Here is a 16,826-nt window from a genome sequence, read left to right as displayed (position 1 = left end):
TGCCTGAAACTCACTCAAAGTAGTGGTTTACATTCCATTTCGTACCGGGGATTTATTTGTAAAGAGAGAAGCAATTTAATAATTAGCCCTTATGATATTTTCTAACGTTTATTCAAAGTAGAGTGAAGCATGTTATTTTAAATTAAAAAATAATATTGAGATTGTGCAAAAATAATTAAATATCAACGTTTTCTTTAACCGAAATGATAAAGTTTTTAAACAATTTTTATTTGTTTTTGTGTGGTTTTCCTTTATTTTTGTTTTTTTTGAATGAAACTGTTTGTTTTTAAGTTGTTTGACATTGTAGCTAGCCTAATCCTATTAAAAAACATAAACTCATTTTTTTAGTATAGCTTTTTTAATTTCGGTTTTCACAACCGAACACAAAAGCCCCCATGAATTACTTGCTTATCTCGGAGATATGTATTTATTTTCACCGACCAAAATGTTGCATTTCTTACTGCAGTACAGAATTTTCCGGGCAAGCGGAAGCAAATGCCCGCTTTTCTTCGGTCCTTTTCGCCAGACAAATTCGTATGCCATCTATATAATTTGTAAGTGTGTGCCATGGAGTTGGTCCCATGTGGAGTTGTGTTTGTGGTCCTCGGTGGGATATTGGCACGCACACAGCATAAGCAAATGCATAACATCCACATTCACATCCACATCCACACACACGCACAGGCACATAACAATAACCGAGATAAGTAATAGCAAATTGCTGGTATCGTTCACTTTCCCACCCCATTTCCCACCCATTTTCCGAGGCGTTTCCTCGTGGCTGGGAGCTGATAGACTGCAATCTTGAGAGTATTTATAGCGCACACCCACACCCAGTGCTTAGTGTCTTCTAATTACTGCCACTGCTGTGGTAATCATGATTTAAGCGCTAATCTGTCCCATCCGACCAGCCACGCCCACTTGGGGGAGTGGGATTGCGATGGGGTTAACCCACAGATCGCGGGATATATGTATGTGCGTACGTGCCTAAGGAATTACCTATGCAAATGAACAAGTGAAACAGAAACTCAAAATTCGAAACAGAAATATCCTCTTTGTGTCATGGGTTAAATATTGCTAGGATGGTAGATCATGAATGTTTATTAATTGGATACAAAACATGGATTACTAAAATATTTTTTTATATTAATACGTGTTTGATATTGATTTTATAGTGTTTCGTTCAGCAAAGCTAAAATAGCCTATCAATTTTTCAGATGTAAGTACATAAGCGAAAAAAACTATAAATGTTTTTCCATATATTAAGCCACTTAACAATTGTGGGTCCCAAAAGAGTGACGCCCCAAGTAAATAGTTCACCATGGGTAGCGCATCGAAACGGGATAAAAGGGCATTTAAAGCAAATATGTTGAATTCAATTTGTAACGCACACACAAAAGCGAACACCTTATAAATGCCCCCAGGGGGTTGGTTGTGTGTGTGTGGGGCACACACGCACACATGTGGACCAGGTACATAGAGTGGAGGGCGGAGGGAGAAGGAGGTCCTTGTTTGTTGGTATACCAATACGGCAAATACACGCATTGTGAACAGATATTTTGCCACTTCCGTCTTTTACCCCCGCCGATCAAACTTGAATTGGAGAATGGGAGAAGCTTGTTAGTTAAATAGAGAGCTAAGATGGCATAACCGACATTTGGTTAGTCTTTATGTCGACAATTATCTAAATTAAATCGCATGCAAACATATTTATAACAAAAATTTAATAAGAATTTGTGTTCCAATATTTCGAGTTTGTATTTAAATATTCCTTAGAAATAATCAATCTAACAAGTCCCTTGAAAGCGTAACATTACTTGAAAAAAAAACCGATTAATGACTGACAACAGATATATATAGACCAGTGACGTACATAAAACGTATTCCATTTAGCAGCGAGTTCTTAGACAAGTCGAGATTTGAATGGCAACGTTAAAATGGAGGTTGGCAGGCCGCAAACGAAAAAAAGGCTGTCAAAATCATATGAATAGTCTTTAAAGTAAAAATTAAACAAATATTTAATACATGTTTTTATTTATTAGCTAAATAAGTGGCATCTCCCTTTGGTTAATATAGACATGCGAATTTAAAAAAAAACTAAAATACCTGTTCCGACTCATGTACAACACTTCCGCAAATTTAAGCGAAGTTGTAAATGCTCGCCCAATTTTAATATAAATATTCATGTGGTTGCGGATATGGATCCGTTACTGAAGATGAAATTAATAAGGATTGCTGAAAGGGTTTTCTTTAATACACATTAAGCTGAAAGTCCAACGGATGATAATTGTATTGCGGATTCGAGGGGACTTTAATGATAATAATGACATTGTTTTCGCAAATAACTTAACAAAAAAGCTGCGAGTCTTTATCAAATTGGTATTAAGAAAGTATTTAGGGATTCAGGCCTTGACACCGGATTTGGTACAGTGCAAATTGAGGCACTCTTATGCGATGTACGTCCGTTCGAGTGTACGTAGAACGTTCAGTTTCCAACCGGATTAACCGACACCTTTGTCGGAATGAAGACACACTTTCCCAGGACTCTCTGTATTCTCGGAGATTCGCCAGCAAAGTCCCAACGGCATATCAATCACTCGGAGCCTTTGTGCCGCAATTGTGCTGACCAAATTCTCTGAAATTGAAATCACTAGTCTTGTGGGCAATACCCAGTAGTTTCCACAAATGCAGGTATGATTGAATTAATATTAACAAACGACTCTTTTAATTTGGTTATACGAAAGGCTGTGTCAGAAAAATGTCTTGTAATTTAGTTACCAGTCAGTTGAAAACATATGTAGTTATAAAATGATGTAAATTAAATAAAATTAATGGAATTATTACAATGCTTCATTATTAAACACTATGTTGCAAAAAATTTTTAAGAGAAATGTCAATATTAAAATAAGTTATTGTGATTTGTGATGGAATTCTTTATGATTACAGTTTACAAATAAAAGTTAATATCATCTCGATTATATATTTGTGGATTATTTATTATTTGCTTTAAAAAGTGAATTATATGGCTCTCGCTCCTTTGAACGCCCGAATTAATCCGACTCATTTTTTTATTTTCCTCGCCATCATACTTGCCAACTCGGCTTCTTTATGCTTCTCCTTTTTTGTGGCTTGACACCGGGAGGACTGGTCCTAGGAGGACTTCCTGATGCGAGTCGACTTTGGACTTTTTGGCAGCGCAAAAATGCAATTATAATCCCACCAGGCGGCAGCTGCAGCTGCAACTGCAACTGCAATGGAAATTGAGCCTGCAGCTGCAACTTTACATTTCAAAGCGTATGTGAGAGTCCCCGGGCTAAATCGGAGGGACGAAAAGTTGACAACAGGACGTGCCCGGCAATCTTTAAGCTGCCTGATATTTTTGAGCGGAAATGTTGCCTCAACTATTCGAACAAAGGGATACAGTTTGCAATTTTATTATAAAGAAACATGGCTCAAGTGGGCACGTTTCGTACCTCTGCGATTCAATTTGTTTGTTCGCCCAAACACTGAGAGAAAAAAATCGAATCATAATGATCTTAACTTGTATATAATTGCAACCATTACAAATTCCGAAAGGTAGTTATTAATATACATAATAATAATTTGTTTGAATAAAAATAATAATTCAAAGAATTTAACAGATCTTTTTATCTTAAAAACATGATAATAAATTGATTTAACGAACAAAATAAGTCTAGGTATAAAGCTTTATTATAAGAAAATGTCTCATTAAATCTTTGCTTTCTTGGCAATGCTAGTGCCGATGCCCACATTCTTTCTCAGTGCACAAGCCGCCCACTTAGACGACAAGTTGAGCTGGGTGAATGGGCTTATTGATTCCGCCAGGCCACTCATAAACTGGCATCTAATCGAGTGGCTGAGTGACTCAAGTGCTTTGGATGGCAACCAAAGCAACGCTATGGATAGCGATAGAGTCGCATCGAAAGTCGGAAACATAACAAGGAAGTCAATTTTCCGTTTTGTTTGGCTCCTGTAGAGGAATCTTACGCAGACGAGTCGTTGAACTTCTAATTGTTCACCTGTGCCGGTGAACCAGCAATCCCACAAAGCAACAAAGCATCAATCAGTGCCAAATCGAATCAGGGTTCAATAGAAATCGCCCAGAAATAATCCAGCCACATGCAATGAAATTAAAAAGGACCTGCGACAAAGGACCCAAGCGAAACTGATAAGGAAATTGCATTTCCACAGGCTCCGCGCCACATAAAAGTTAATGACTTTTCCATTTTGCGCATTTTCGCAGGCAAGTCAATGACCAAAAAATCAAAAGCATAAAAAACCAACCGCATAGCTTAAATCATAAAACAAATTTTCGCGATGCCCTTCGAGAGTGTATCAAAAAATAGCTTAAGGGTTTGCGCCTTTCGTTAGATGTTGTTCGTGTTAAATTGTAGAGTATTTCGGGTGAAATAAGTAATGAAGGTCGTTATTATAACTGCAAAGTTTATAGCGTGTGTTAATTTTCTTCCGGTTAAACACAAAGTTGATCCTGCCACCAAGCGAACTTTTATCATTTTCCGGAAAAATCGAGAAGAGCATCCGCCGTTCGCCTGCAGGACATGTGGAAACCTTTGATTGAGTAAGTTCTGCCGAGATGTGGTTAAGGATAGAAGTTCTCAAGGGCATGGGTATAGGGATTTCGTAGCCAAGTGTCAAACACCTTGTGAATTTCTGGTCGATGGCAAACAGCTGAGAAATATTCAAAAACAAAGCGCGGCGCTAAGAGATTAAAAAACGCTTAGCAAAAGCAACAATGCCGGGCAACAATGCGGCTGGGAAAACAAGAAATACAAGAAATACAAGAAAAACAAGGAAAGTCAAGCAGGGGCCATGTAAACAAAAAAACGCCGAGCAAGGGAAAAGCGCAGACGCGCGGATAAGGTGGAAACTCAAGGCAGGCGGATAAAAAGCGGATATCCAGCAGCTGGGAACACTCCAGCGAGGTTTTCCCGAGGCTTTTTCCGAACGCCAACGAACGGCAAGCCGCTGACGAAATATCCGCCAACAATTTTTCGAATAAAACCAAAGAAATTTGTTTGTTTTGATTCAGTCGTTGCGGGTTTTTTAGGGCGAACACACAGCCTTGAGAAGAAAACCGGAGACTAAAAACAGAATTCTAAGACCGAAATCCCAAATTCGAATTCCGAATTCCGGCTAACTGAAACCGTTTTTCAAAAATACCAAACACCAAAAAACCATAACAAATGTGCAAAACTTTTCAACAAATGGGAAAGACCTAAAAAAACATAACAAATTCCAAATACATTTTTTCCAAGTTTTTGTTTCTGTGCTCTGTGACCATAAAAACTCATGCAAAAATAAATAGAATATTTCCTGAATGCCGGGAATTTATCAGGTAAATATCGTTTTCCTTAGACATTTTTTTTTGTTGTGGCAAAAGGCAAAGAGCATTCGAAACACAAACTGACAGCCAAACAATGGCAAATATTTATGGCTGGCCCTCGAAGGAATAAACAAGCTCCAGAATTCCTCGGCGAATTCAAAGAAAATGTTTTCCTTGTCCTGAATCTCTGGCCATTTATCAAGTGGACCCTGCAAATCACAGGGAATTAATGCCCTAGATTATGATAATATATCTCGGCTCAATGGGTTTTCACAATAGTTTTTCTTCTCCTCTGTGTAAAATTTACAAATTGATTTTAACTCGCCAAAATAATTGTAGCCCCTGGCTTGAGTTTGGACTTTTCCCCAAAGATCTTCAATTGCTTTATGTTCTCGAAATTCCCCCGCACTCAAAAGTTGAAATATTGAATTTTTAAACTGTTTTTGTCCGACTTCTTGGCCCGCATAGTTTTGTGGATCTTATCCGGGGCAAACTTTTCCCAGTCAACGTTGGCCAAACAACTTAAAGTTGAAGAAAATAGGGAAAGAAAACAGTGAAGAGTAAAACTTAATATGAAAAAATCATAAGAACTAGGGAATTTTCAGTTGAAACTTGTCAGGCAGTAAACTTGCACTTGCCTTTACTTTACTTTAAGTTTTGGCTCGAAACAGGATGTACACTGCCTGAAAAAATTGGAACTCAATAATAATTAAACATTGGTAATGAAACCATCAAGTAAATAAGTATTTGATGAAAATAAAATTAAATATTACAATTAGAAACATACATAGCTAAAATAAAATAAAATGTTTTTGAGAGCATGAAGTTGACATATATAAATACTTGATAAAAATAATAAAACTGTTTTCCAGTGTTAAATATCACAATAAAAAACTTAGAATATATTTGGAAATGCTAGAAAATAATTTTTACCAGTGCAAAATTGTCCAATATTCGTGTAGCTGACAGTCTGGTCCTTTGTTGTGTTGGTAACTGTCGAAAGTGCGCTTTTCATGTGACAGGATGCCGGCCAGGGCTTCCCTTCGCTTCGCCATAGCATTTTCCCAAAGACATTTTCCACTTTCCCCGCTTTCCCGCTGGGCGCCATCGATTTTTGAGTCCACAATGGCCAGGCCAACGACAACTGGCAATTATCAGAGTCAGAAACCTATTAAAATTATATTTAATGCACTTAGCCTGTGAGAACGCGATTAGGTCAACGGGGGAATGGCCAGATGCGATGCGAAAATCAGGGGTCGTGGAGATGGGAAAATTGCTGCAGTGACAATGAATTAATTTGCTTCTCTCTCGATTGGTATTTCCAATTCACATTTTATTGCGCCCATTCATGTGAAAACATTAATGAAGAGTTAAGCATCCCAGGGGAAAAGTTCCATTAAAAAAACTATTAATGGCGAATACTTAATTAGGGACTTGGCATTTAATCTGCCAAGCGTAGTGCTCTCAAATAAAGAGATTGATTTATAAATTGGCATTTAGAAAGTAGTTTTTAAAGCGTCTTAGCTTTTACAAAGGTATTAAAACTTTTTATAAGTAAATCGTAGTTTGGTACTTTAGCCTCAATTTTATTTTTAAACACCATTTAAATCCGGTATTTGAGCTTTTTCAGTTCCAAAGGGCAAGTTCCATTCTTAATTAAATATGAAAACTTTTTCCACATAATTAAGCCGACATGAAATCGATTCCCGTTGATGCTGCACCAAATTGCCAAAGCAAAAATTGGGCTTATCAGCGGCGGACAGACTCCGCTGCCTAAATGGCATATATACCATATAATGGTATGTCCGAATGAATGGCGAAAAACATGAAAATCCTTTTGAGTTTTGACCTGCGGACAAAACAAAGGCAGAAAGTGCGGTTGCAAACAAAAATATGAAGGAGCAGAGCCAGAAAAAAAGGAAAAGAAAAGTCCGATGAAAATGCAGCACGCACAAAGGGAAATGTCGAGAAGCCAAATCGGATGGCCGAAACCCGTTTGGCCACCTCAGCCACATCATCCGGTGACCTTGCACCTCCACCTCCGCCCACCTCATTGATCTCGGGGAATCCGCCCCTTTTTGGGCCGAATTATTGAAAGAAAAACATTAAGAGCCCTCTGTTTGGTTTTGCGGTCGGTCAGTTGGCCACTTTTTATGCCAGCTAAATTTGCACGCAGTCGGGCGGCAAACAAACAAAGCTCCCTGTGATCCCGTGGCCATTTGCCACTTTTCCCCGCTTTCCCTCGCATTTGCTCGCTTTTCCTTCACCTTCCACTCGGGGCCCACTTAATGGCACCTGTGGCTCCTGCTAATCATGATTTTAATGACTTCTTGCCCCGGTTGTTTATGAATGCCAGCGAAAGGTTTATCGGCCATCGCCTGACCCACAAGAAAAAGGTTACAATTATTTTTGAAATGCTTTACATCCAAAGTTTGTCTTTGTTTTGTTTACGTTTTTTTCAAGGATTTTTTTCGAGCCCATCTGATTGAGTGTTAAAAGTGCAATTGTGGGGGCTTGAAATTGTAAATTGTTGGTAATCTGGCCATTAGAACAGGGTTCACTAATAAGTTATTAAGCCCGTTTCTACTATTAGCTTTAATGTACTCGCTAATAGCTGGTAAGGATCTCAAAATAAGGGAAGTGTTGAATTTAAAGTGTTATCTGAGTTTTGAAAGCATCCTGAACATTGAATCATGTAAATGAGACCTTAGTCTTCTAATCTATATATGACTCTACCCATGGAAAAGGCTACCTATGTCAAAAGTCTGATTAACAATTTTCTATCATTACTTTTGCCATTTTAATACAGATTAATTACTATAAATAGGTTATCCTCTTGGTTATACATACAAGGCAAAGATTTATTTATATGGGTGTGGGTTAAAAACCAATTTAAATATAGCCAGGAAATCGAAACTCAAAGACAAAGCCAATTCAATCAAAATCAACTTTGTGATCTCATTACCAATCAAAATGTCGCCGGTGTAACATAAGACCCACGAACTGGCCTTGGTAATATAATCGCTTTAATTTAATTCCTTTACAAACAAGGCACCGAAATATGTTTTAATAAATTTTGTGACTCGCTTTTTTACTCGGCCATTCGTTTGTGTCTTTCCTTTTTTTGGATTTTTGTTTTTCTCAGTGAATGTGTGTGTTCCTAGAAGAGCCTGGGGGCCTAGTCAATATTGGCACAACACGTTGTTTGCCGATTGCCTACACACTCACACACACACACACACACACGCACAAACACAGTGACTATGCAAACGAGGCTGGCCAAAGATGAAATATGTTAAACCGACAACATATTGAATTCAGATTTAGTGTCGCCAAAAAGCAGAGCCCTCGAAAACTGAGCAGCGCGTGCACAAGGATTTTCGGGGGTTCCTTTGTAAACAACGTCGCATCGATGCTGTCATAGGAGGAATTCAGCGCCTTCCAGGTTCATTGACATCAAAGTGTTCCAGCGGCAATAGATTCATCCTTGGCAAGGACATGTGTCTCAGCGCCGCCAGGAAGGGAAAGTGCTGCTAAAAAAAAAAAAAACAGGAAATGCCCTGCCAATGTGGCAAACTTCGGGCTAATTATACCTCTCAGATGCACTACAAAAAATTTTAGACTAGCCGAATACAACAAAAAAAATTACTTCTTGTTCCTGAAGGAAATCAAATTGGCTAATGGTATAATTATCTTTGAATTTTGTAATTGTATTTTGTAATTAATACAGATTAGTATATACTACACAATTATACGGCGCAATACTTTGGGATAAAAATATTTTATTGCATTTGAAACATATTTTTCCTTGTGCATCCTTGGGTTTAAGTGGAAGTTCACATAAGGACGCAGTGTAGCAATTATTACACGGCTCACCAAATGGCAATGAAAAGAAAACATCAGCCAAGTGAAAAATGGGAAAGGGAATTTGCTGGGTTTTCCTTTTGATGAGAAGCGGCCGAACAATGCTTGAAAAGTGGAAAGTGGAAAGTGGCGGGGCAGGAAACCGTGTGGTTTCGGAGGATTCTCTGGAGGAGCTGGTAGGCAACAGGTTGGGTTTCCTTTTTTTTTGCCAGGCAGTCTCAGCATTTCACTGAGATTGGGATTGAGATTGCCACTAAGACCGCTCGTTTACTTTTTGAGTTGGGGGAAATGCGGTTTTTTCTGCTGTATCCCAAGAGGTGAACGTTTGGGTGCGGAAACTATAGACAAAGAAGACACCGATTGGAGATTTTCTCGAAAAAAATATTTTCAGATGTGTGAAAGGATAAAATAATGTATTTTTTTTAAAGTAATTGACGGTGATTCAAATTTTCAACTGATAATGGCAAATACTTTTACAAACCTTAGAAAGAGAGATACAAAATTATAAGTTTAGTATCTGTAAGTTTTACCAATTAAATCAAATCCAACTTCTTTTCAATTCAAACTACACGCCAAGTAAGTGCAATATTCCTCGCCATTTTTCTAAAGGGTACAAAAGAAATTATGGTCTTATGACAGGCTATAAATAATAAAGCCAAATAATATGCCAGAAACGTTACAATTACAGTATTCCAAGACAAAGGAAATCAAGTTAGTCAGGAATTTAATTAGTTAACGAGTGCATGCATGTGAAACACACCGATATATTTGTATATGTCAGCCAAATGCGTTGTGAATTATGCAGGCTTGTTCAAATACGGCTTAAGATTTGTTAAAGGCTTAAAACTTGTGTTTTCTCCGAATTTTGCTAATAAATTATTCTGCATTGCATATTAAAACCGCTTTTGTGCATAAGAAATCTTGAAACTTTTTTGAGTACTGGGTAAACTAACCTAACTTATGAACATTTTTGCATACGTATACATTTATTCATATTTGTCGAAAGCCATCTAATTAGCACATCATTAGACCAAGTTTGGTGGGCGAATCGCATTTGTTTACCATTTAAAAGCCTGTGCAGAACTCCAGATATATACGAGTCTTGGCGGATAATCGTATTACGCATACGCACTGTGTCTATGACGAACAAATTAATTGAATCAACAATCGAATTAATCAATGTGCAAAGCGAAGATAAAACCAAAAGCGAAAAAAGAAATTAATGACGGTAGGGGGATTTTTTCATCATTTCGATTTCGGTGCAAAAAGAGGTGTTTGTGGCTATCCAATCCATCAATTTTATTTAATCATTTACTTAATCAAATTACTGATTATGCAACCAACCTAGAAAAAAGGCAGAAAGTCAGGCGGAGAAACGCCAACGCACATTTGGCACGCACACACATCATATATAATAAAGTGTTTGGGCTGTGATTCGGTTTTCCAACTAACGAATTTCCCTGAATTTCCCAACCACATTTGGTGGTCTATTTCAGCGTCAACTTTATCGTTTCGTCATCTAAAATTATCATTTTATTTAAACTGCTTAGTGGTTTTTTCCCTGAAATTCAAAGCCAACAAAAATATTTCAAATTATTTCAATGCCTTAGAATATCAGTGCTTTAAAATATTATTTAGATATAATATTTGATACTTAAATAAATTCTACACAAAGGTGCCTGTATCTTAATGTTTTCTTGCTAGGTTACTGATGAATAAGTCCGTTTTAATTGAAAAAACGTTCAGATTTTCTTTTCCAAGTAAAATATAAGTAATGCACATATATAATGAAGAAGAAATAGCGAACAACGACATCTTCTATTTCAAACTTTGTATTTCAAACAGTCCCTTTTCTGTTGGGCCTTTCTTTCCCTATTTTGTCTTCCTTCTCAATTTTTTCCTCTTTATTTGTTTTGCTAGGGTCCTTGTCACTTTATACCTTGATTATGATGTTTTGAGCTTGTAATATTTGTAATCGTTTAAATAAAATAATAAAAAGGTCACAGATGTGCAGCATATGCATGAGTGTAGAGTATATTTTACAATCAATCGCAATTCCGATTAGTTGGTTTGTTGTTTGGCCAATAAATTGCTGTCAATGTAAAATGTGTATTAATTGCCATAGTTTATGGTATACGTTTGCCCCCTCTAACCCTTCAGTACCAACTCAATTACAAAATGGGACATGCATACAGTTGGGGTCCTTCATTCGACCATGTTTTGATGTCTTGTCAACAGTTTCTGATTTATTGATGTTTTGTTTGATTTATGCGTATGGACTGGGTTCCTTGCTTGTGTGTTTACCCATAAATTGCATAGTGTTTTCCAAGGATTTTATCAGTGGAGACTGTACCCATTCATTTAATTTGCCAAAGAACTTTGTTTACTTTCTGCATCTAATGTCGATTAGCGCATCAGTATTAAATTTAAGCTTCAAACAATCGCTTCTTGGTTGCCGCCCAAAAAAACGACACACTAAAGCTGTTAACATAAACAATATCTAGTTGAGATTGCTGACTGGGCCAACAAAAACCCACAACTAGCAACTGTTTTCGCTTAGTTTTCCTCTGGCGCACATGGCGTATGTGTAACAATTTGGCTTGGCTTGCTGGTTTTCTGCTCTGCCAAATTCTCGACCTTTTCAATTTGCGCCTGGACTTTGGGATATCCTCTTTGAAATTTGTATAACGTTTTATTAAAAAATGAATTTCTCAGTCAATCGGAAAGAAAGTATTCATTGTTAAAATAAGCTTAAACCTAACGAACATTTGTAGAATAAGCAACACAAAGCGTAGTTCAAAGGCTATACTTTTATATACAGACTAAAAAATTAAAAACTTTAATATATATAGTTGTATTTAATCTTTCAAAATTTTGTATTAAATTATGTTTAAAGATACCCAACTATTATATCTGCATATCCTTTTTAAAAAGTTTATGAAGTTTTATGAATATTTTATTCAATCGAAATGAATGTAAATAATACTTAAATTATCTCAAGCTTAATTTATAATTTAAAGCTATAGAGAATTATATTTAACTTTGTTCAAAGGCTTTACTTTACATGCAAATTAAAAACTTATAAATATACTTAGACGAACTTAATCTTTCAAAATACCGATCCGAACTTTTTGCCAGATATGCCCAAAGCGATATCCTTTTTTTGGCTGCGACTCGTAATGAGTGCTCATTAAAAACTGTCACCTGGCGGGGGGATGAAAGTGATAAAAGGGATGCAAGTGGAAAACATGGAAACCAGCTAAATGAGAACACAGGCGTGACTTTCGCCACAGTGGGCGTGGAAACCTGGGCGACGACGTTGATTTTCCGCCTGTTGGTCGACAAGTGTCTTTACACTAATGTGTTGCAGTTTTCCTAATTCAGGATTACTCACTGGGGTTTGTTTCGATGAAGTTTCCGCACACAAGAACAGTCTGCCTTTTATCAAACTTATAAATTGGGCCATAAAACTGGCTGCAGCTAAAATGCAGTCAAGCGGATAAACTTTTGGCCGCTTTTTCCTCTTACTTCACTCTGCTTAAAAAGAAAAGGGGGAAACTTCGAGTCCAGTCTGCAGGAGCTCGATTAAGACTTAGTTGCCCTACTACATCATGATAATAATGGTGGCAGTTATGACGAAAATGCTGATGGACTTGGACTTCAACGGAAGCCAAAGGCTTGGAAAGTACTTCAGACTCTGATAACCATATCAGGTGGCTGGAATTTATTTTCTAAAAATTGTACAGGTCTTAGTTGATGTAGATTACAGTGTGCGACTTTAATTTATTCGCTGGTATTTACATTGTTTATTTTAATATTTTTATTGCGAATTAAACTAGTCTTTTTGCATTGACTTAATGCATCTGCAATTTTGTTGCAATATGAGCTATTTGTTGAGAGGGTTTACTGTTTAATGGTAAACAAAAAACGATAAACTGTACTTACCATCACAGTTTTACGCATTATGCCATTAAAAGCTAGCCAAACCGCAGCATAAAAAATTGAGCTGCGGGCATATAACAGATACGAACCAATAAACGGTCCCCTTAAAAGTATAAACGCAGCCAAAATTTATATTTGTAGAACAATTTAGGACCGGGCAAACATAAACTGTGCATAAAATGTAACGTAAGTAAACAAAAGTACAAGAATTCAGTAACCGCAGCTCTCAGGCAATGTATTAATTTGGGTGCAGGAAAAGTGGAGGGGTATATGCCGGGAAAGTGGGGGAAGAGTGGCAAGTTTTATGAGCGGAGCGCTTCAATTATTCGTTTGTGGTTTTTTCATGGGCGAGGAAAAACCAAGGAAATAGCCAGAAAAACAGGGAACTTGAACTGACACGCCCTCTGACAATTATGTGCGCCAATTAGTTGCCCAACAAGTTTATGTACTTGCCACAATTATTTGGCCCACACACACACAAACACATCAAAGTTGGTCCTAAACCAAGAAATATTACCATGCTTAGGTGGTTTATATTAATTTATTTGTGTACACATTGATTTATCTGCATTTGATACGAGCCTCAAGTATATGTTTTAACAATGTTTTAATTTAAGTAGAAGAGCCAACTACTATTTAAACCTTTGCTTCAGCCGAGTGAGCGATAATAAAAGCGTTAAATTAAGGAAAATTGAGACGGGTAACTGATAGCAAGGGCTGTTGTTCTCGATTTGCCGCTTTTCCTTCATGTTTTACCCATTTTTCCCACTTTCCCAGGCATTGTAGCTGCTGTTGGATGTGGATGTTACGACCTCTTCATTGGCATATGCAGGCATTATAAAAAAGTTTATGTGCGGGTTTTATGAAAGGCAAAACTGAATTTGCATATGAGCTTGGCAAACAAGCGAAATGAAAGCGGAGAGAATGTATGATATAACCGCCATTGTCGCAAATCCTACATCCATATACTATATATGTGGTGTAGATATATCTGGGCATATATATGGCTCGCAGGCTCGACTGTGATTTGGCCTTGTTAACGTTCTGCCATCTTCAATTTGGACGGCATCTACGGCATCTCCGGCATTTCGGCATTTACAGCCCCTCCTGTCTGTCTGTCACCTGTTTATTATTGTTGTCTTTTCCGTAATTGAGCGACATTTGTTTTGTCTTGTCTCGTTCTTTTTCTCGTGACAGGTAGCGGAAACTACCAGCCAGCAGTCTCGGTTTCAGTTTCAGTTTCAGATTCAGATTCTGCTTCAGTTCCAGTTTAAGCCAAGTTGTCACCCAAAAAAGAAGGTAACTGAATCGTGCCGCAGGTATTTTCATTTTCATTTCCCCACCCAAAAACGTCAAGGCAGTCGAAAGTGTAATTGGAGTGCATCTGTGCTTGAGATATAACACTGTCTAGCTGGAAATTCAATTATTTACCTCTTTTTCACAAGCCAAAGATATTTGGGCAACGAAATCTAGGTTAAAGGAACAAAAAACCAAGTTAAATATATTATACAATTTTGTTCAGATGAGTAATTGAATAATAACTACAAATGCAAATTTCACTGTATTTGAATTTTTAAAAAATACCTGCAAATGCAAATTTATATGTTGTGATTTAATCTTTTTAAATAGTTTTCTGCCTCTGTTAAATGAATCATATTAAATCTTCAGCATTTCTGCGCAAATATTTCCACCTGCTGTTTAAATTTTCTTTTTGATGTGTTTCGGCTGCTTTCCCAAATAAATATGTTTATAATCAAGACCGGGCCGTCAGAGCTTGGCAAAAGTTTATTTGTATTTGACCGTCTGCCAGCGACTTTCTTTCACTTTCGCCGAAACTCTCTCTCTAACTCCCCGCCAAAAAATATCACTCATACGCGTGGTCGTCGCGCTGTCAGTGCTCGTGCTGGGATAATATATTTTTTACAATTTATTGCGCTTTGCAACAGTTTCACGTTCTTCGGGCATTATGTATATGACTGCAACAATTTTGAAGTGGCAACACGCGCCGCAGGATTTGGTTTAGAGCGAGTGGAAAGCGAGGAAAACGAAGGGGGAAGGGCCAGGCCATTGCCCATAAATATGAAAATTCCTGGGAATTATGCTTTTTATTAGCGCAGCAACAAAGGCGACCTGAGATTTGCATTCGTGTGAGCTGCCTGACTGGCTGGCTGGCCCAACTTAAGCTTCATCCACTCGAATGCCAAGTTGTGGCATAAAAATTAATGAACTCCAAAAGATTGCTGCCAACAGTGGGACTTTGCTGGAGGGACAACAATCACAGTTCGCCGCCAGATGAGCCCTTGAATTACGCTAATACAAGTCAGATCCAGACCCTCCTCGTAGAGCACAATAAAACATTTACTTACAAGGGGGAAATGGCATGGAAAACAATTGAGAGGAAGTGCTTTTGGCTTTGGGGTGCCCAGAAACAAAAATGGGCAAGGGCAAACCGAACAAAGTTGCAGATTGCAGCGGAAAAGCGGAAGAGCGGAAAAGCATAAAAGCCGGGGCAAACCAGCTAAAAAATTACGCACATCGCCAAGTGGAAGCGCTGTTAAATGAGCGTGTTGCCCGCGGAAAATCAACCAGCAACTTGCAACACTCCCCCAGCAACTTGCAACACACTGCATGCCACTTTGTTGGCAACGAGAGCTGATTGCCAGCAGAGATATACCCCTTGTAAAAGCCGAAAATTAAGTTTAGGGCGCTGTTTTAAGGTTTGCTTCTTTAGATTGATTATCAGATGTCAAGTGCCAGAGAAACTCAAGTTCTATTATCATTAAAAATTACAGTTTTCTTAAAGCTTTTGAGCTGTGAAATTGACCGAACTGCAAGAACATAAAATAAAGGCCAAAGAAGCAATAGTATTTTAAGCTTAAATTCTGTAAAAATAAGCAACTGACCCATGTTCCTCAATTACATTATCAAATTCTGATGTGATCAACATTAATTAGAGCATATTTAATTTTCAAAATCAATCAGAGCAATCACCAAAGTATAACCCAGAAAAGGCAGCAATACAAATAGTCAAATAGTCGACATTTAGATGTTAAAGTCACCTCTCTAATCTGTTCGCTTTATGGGTACGTCATTAAGATACAAACACGCGTATCTGCCAGATACTTGACGAACTTATCCAGCAGATATCCTGCGTCTGAGTCTCGTTTCTTTTCTTTTTCGCCCGATATTATTAAACATTCAAGGGCAGCAGCTTCATTTGCCTTTGTTTTTTTTATTCCCCAGTCTCCAGGCATTTTAATGGCCCAACTTGTCGTCGCTGGCAAACTGGATTGTCAACGTGTCTAGTCATCAGTTTTACGCACCACTTGTTCCATATACTCGTTCCCCGCACCAATAACTTCGATATCGGCTGGCTTTTTGTTGCTGCAATTTACATATTTGTTTCGTTCGCTTCGCCCGAGGATATTGAGCCGATATATCCTAGTGCTCTCGACTAATGGCCTCTTGTTACAATTGCCGTCTAAATGAAATCGAATTTAAGTGCAATCTGCTTATCCTGTTTCTGTTACATTCGATTTTAATGGGCGACAAGGGCAAATTATGGCAAGACTGGGGGGACTCCGATTGGCTCGAGTGCCTTTCATTGCATAATTTTTGCTTTAAGGTATGTTTTGTATTTTGAGACATTGCAAAA

General features: G+C 37.8%; 1 protein-coding gene across 1 annotated transcript in view; it reads left to right on the top strand.

The window, feature by feature from the left end:
* Positions 1-5,086: 5,086 nt before the first annotated feature.
* The window catches only part of LOC128264990 (sex peptide receptor), a 44,784-nt gene continuing 33,044 nt past the window's right edge, over positions 5,087-16,826 (top strand). The window contains exon 1 of the mRNA XM_053000738.1: positions 5,087-5,377. The gene's annotated coding sequence lies outside the window, so the exon portion shown is untranslated. The remainder of the gene's footprint in view (positions 5,378-16,826) is intronic.

The sequence above is a fragment of the Drosophila gunungcola genome, unplaced genomic scaffold (assembly GCF_025200985.1).
Source record: "Drosophila gunungcola strain Sukarami unplaced genomic scaffold, Dgunungcola_SK_2 000088F, whole genome shotgun sequence".
NCBI classification, from domain to species: Eukaryota; Metazoa; Arthropoda; class Insecta; order Diptera; family Drosophilidae; genus Drosophila; species Drosophila gunungcola.
The sequence above is the reverse complement of the archived record's forward strand: the minus strand, read 5'-3'. Positions and strand labels throughout refer to the sequence as shown.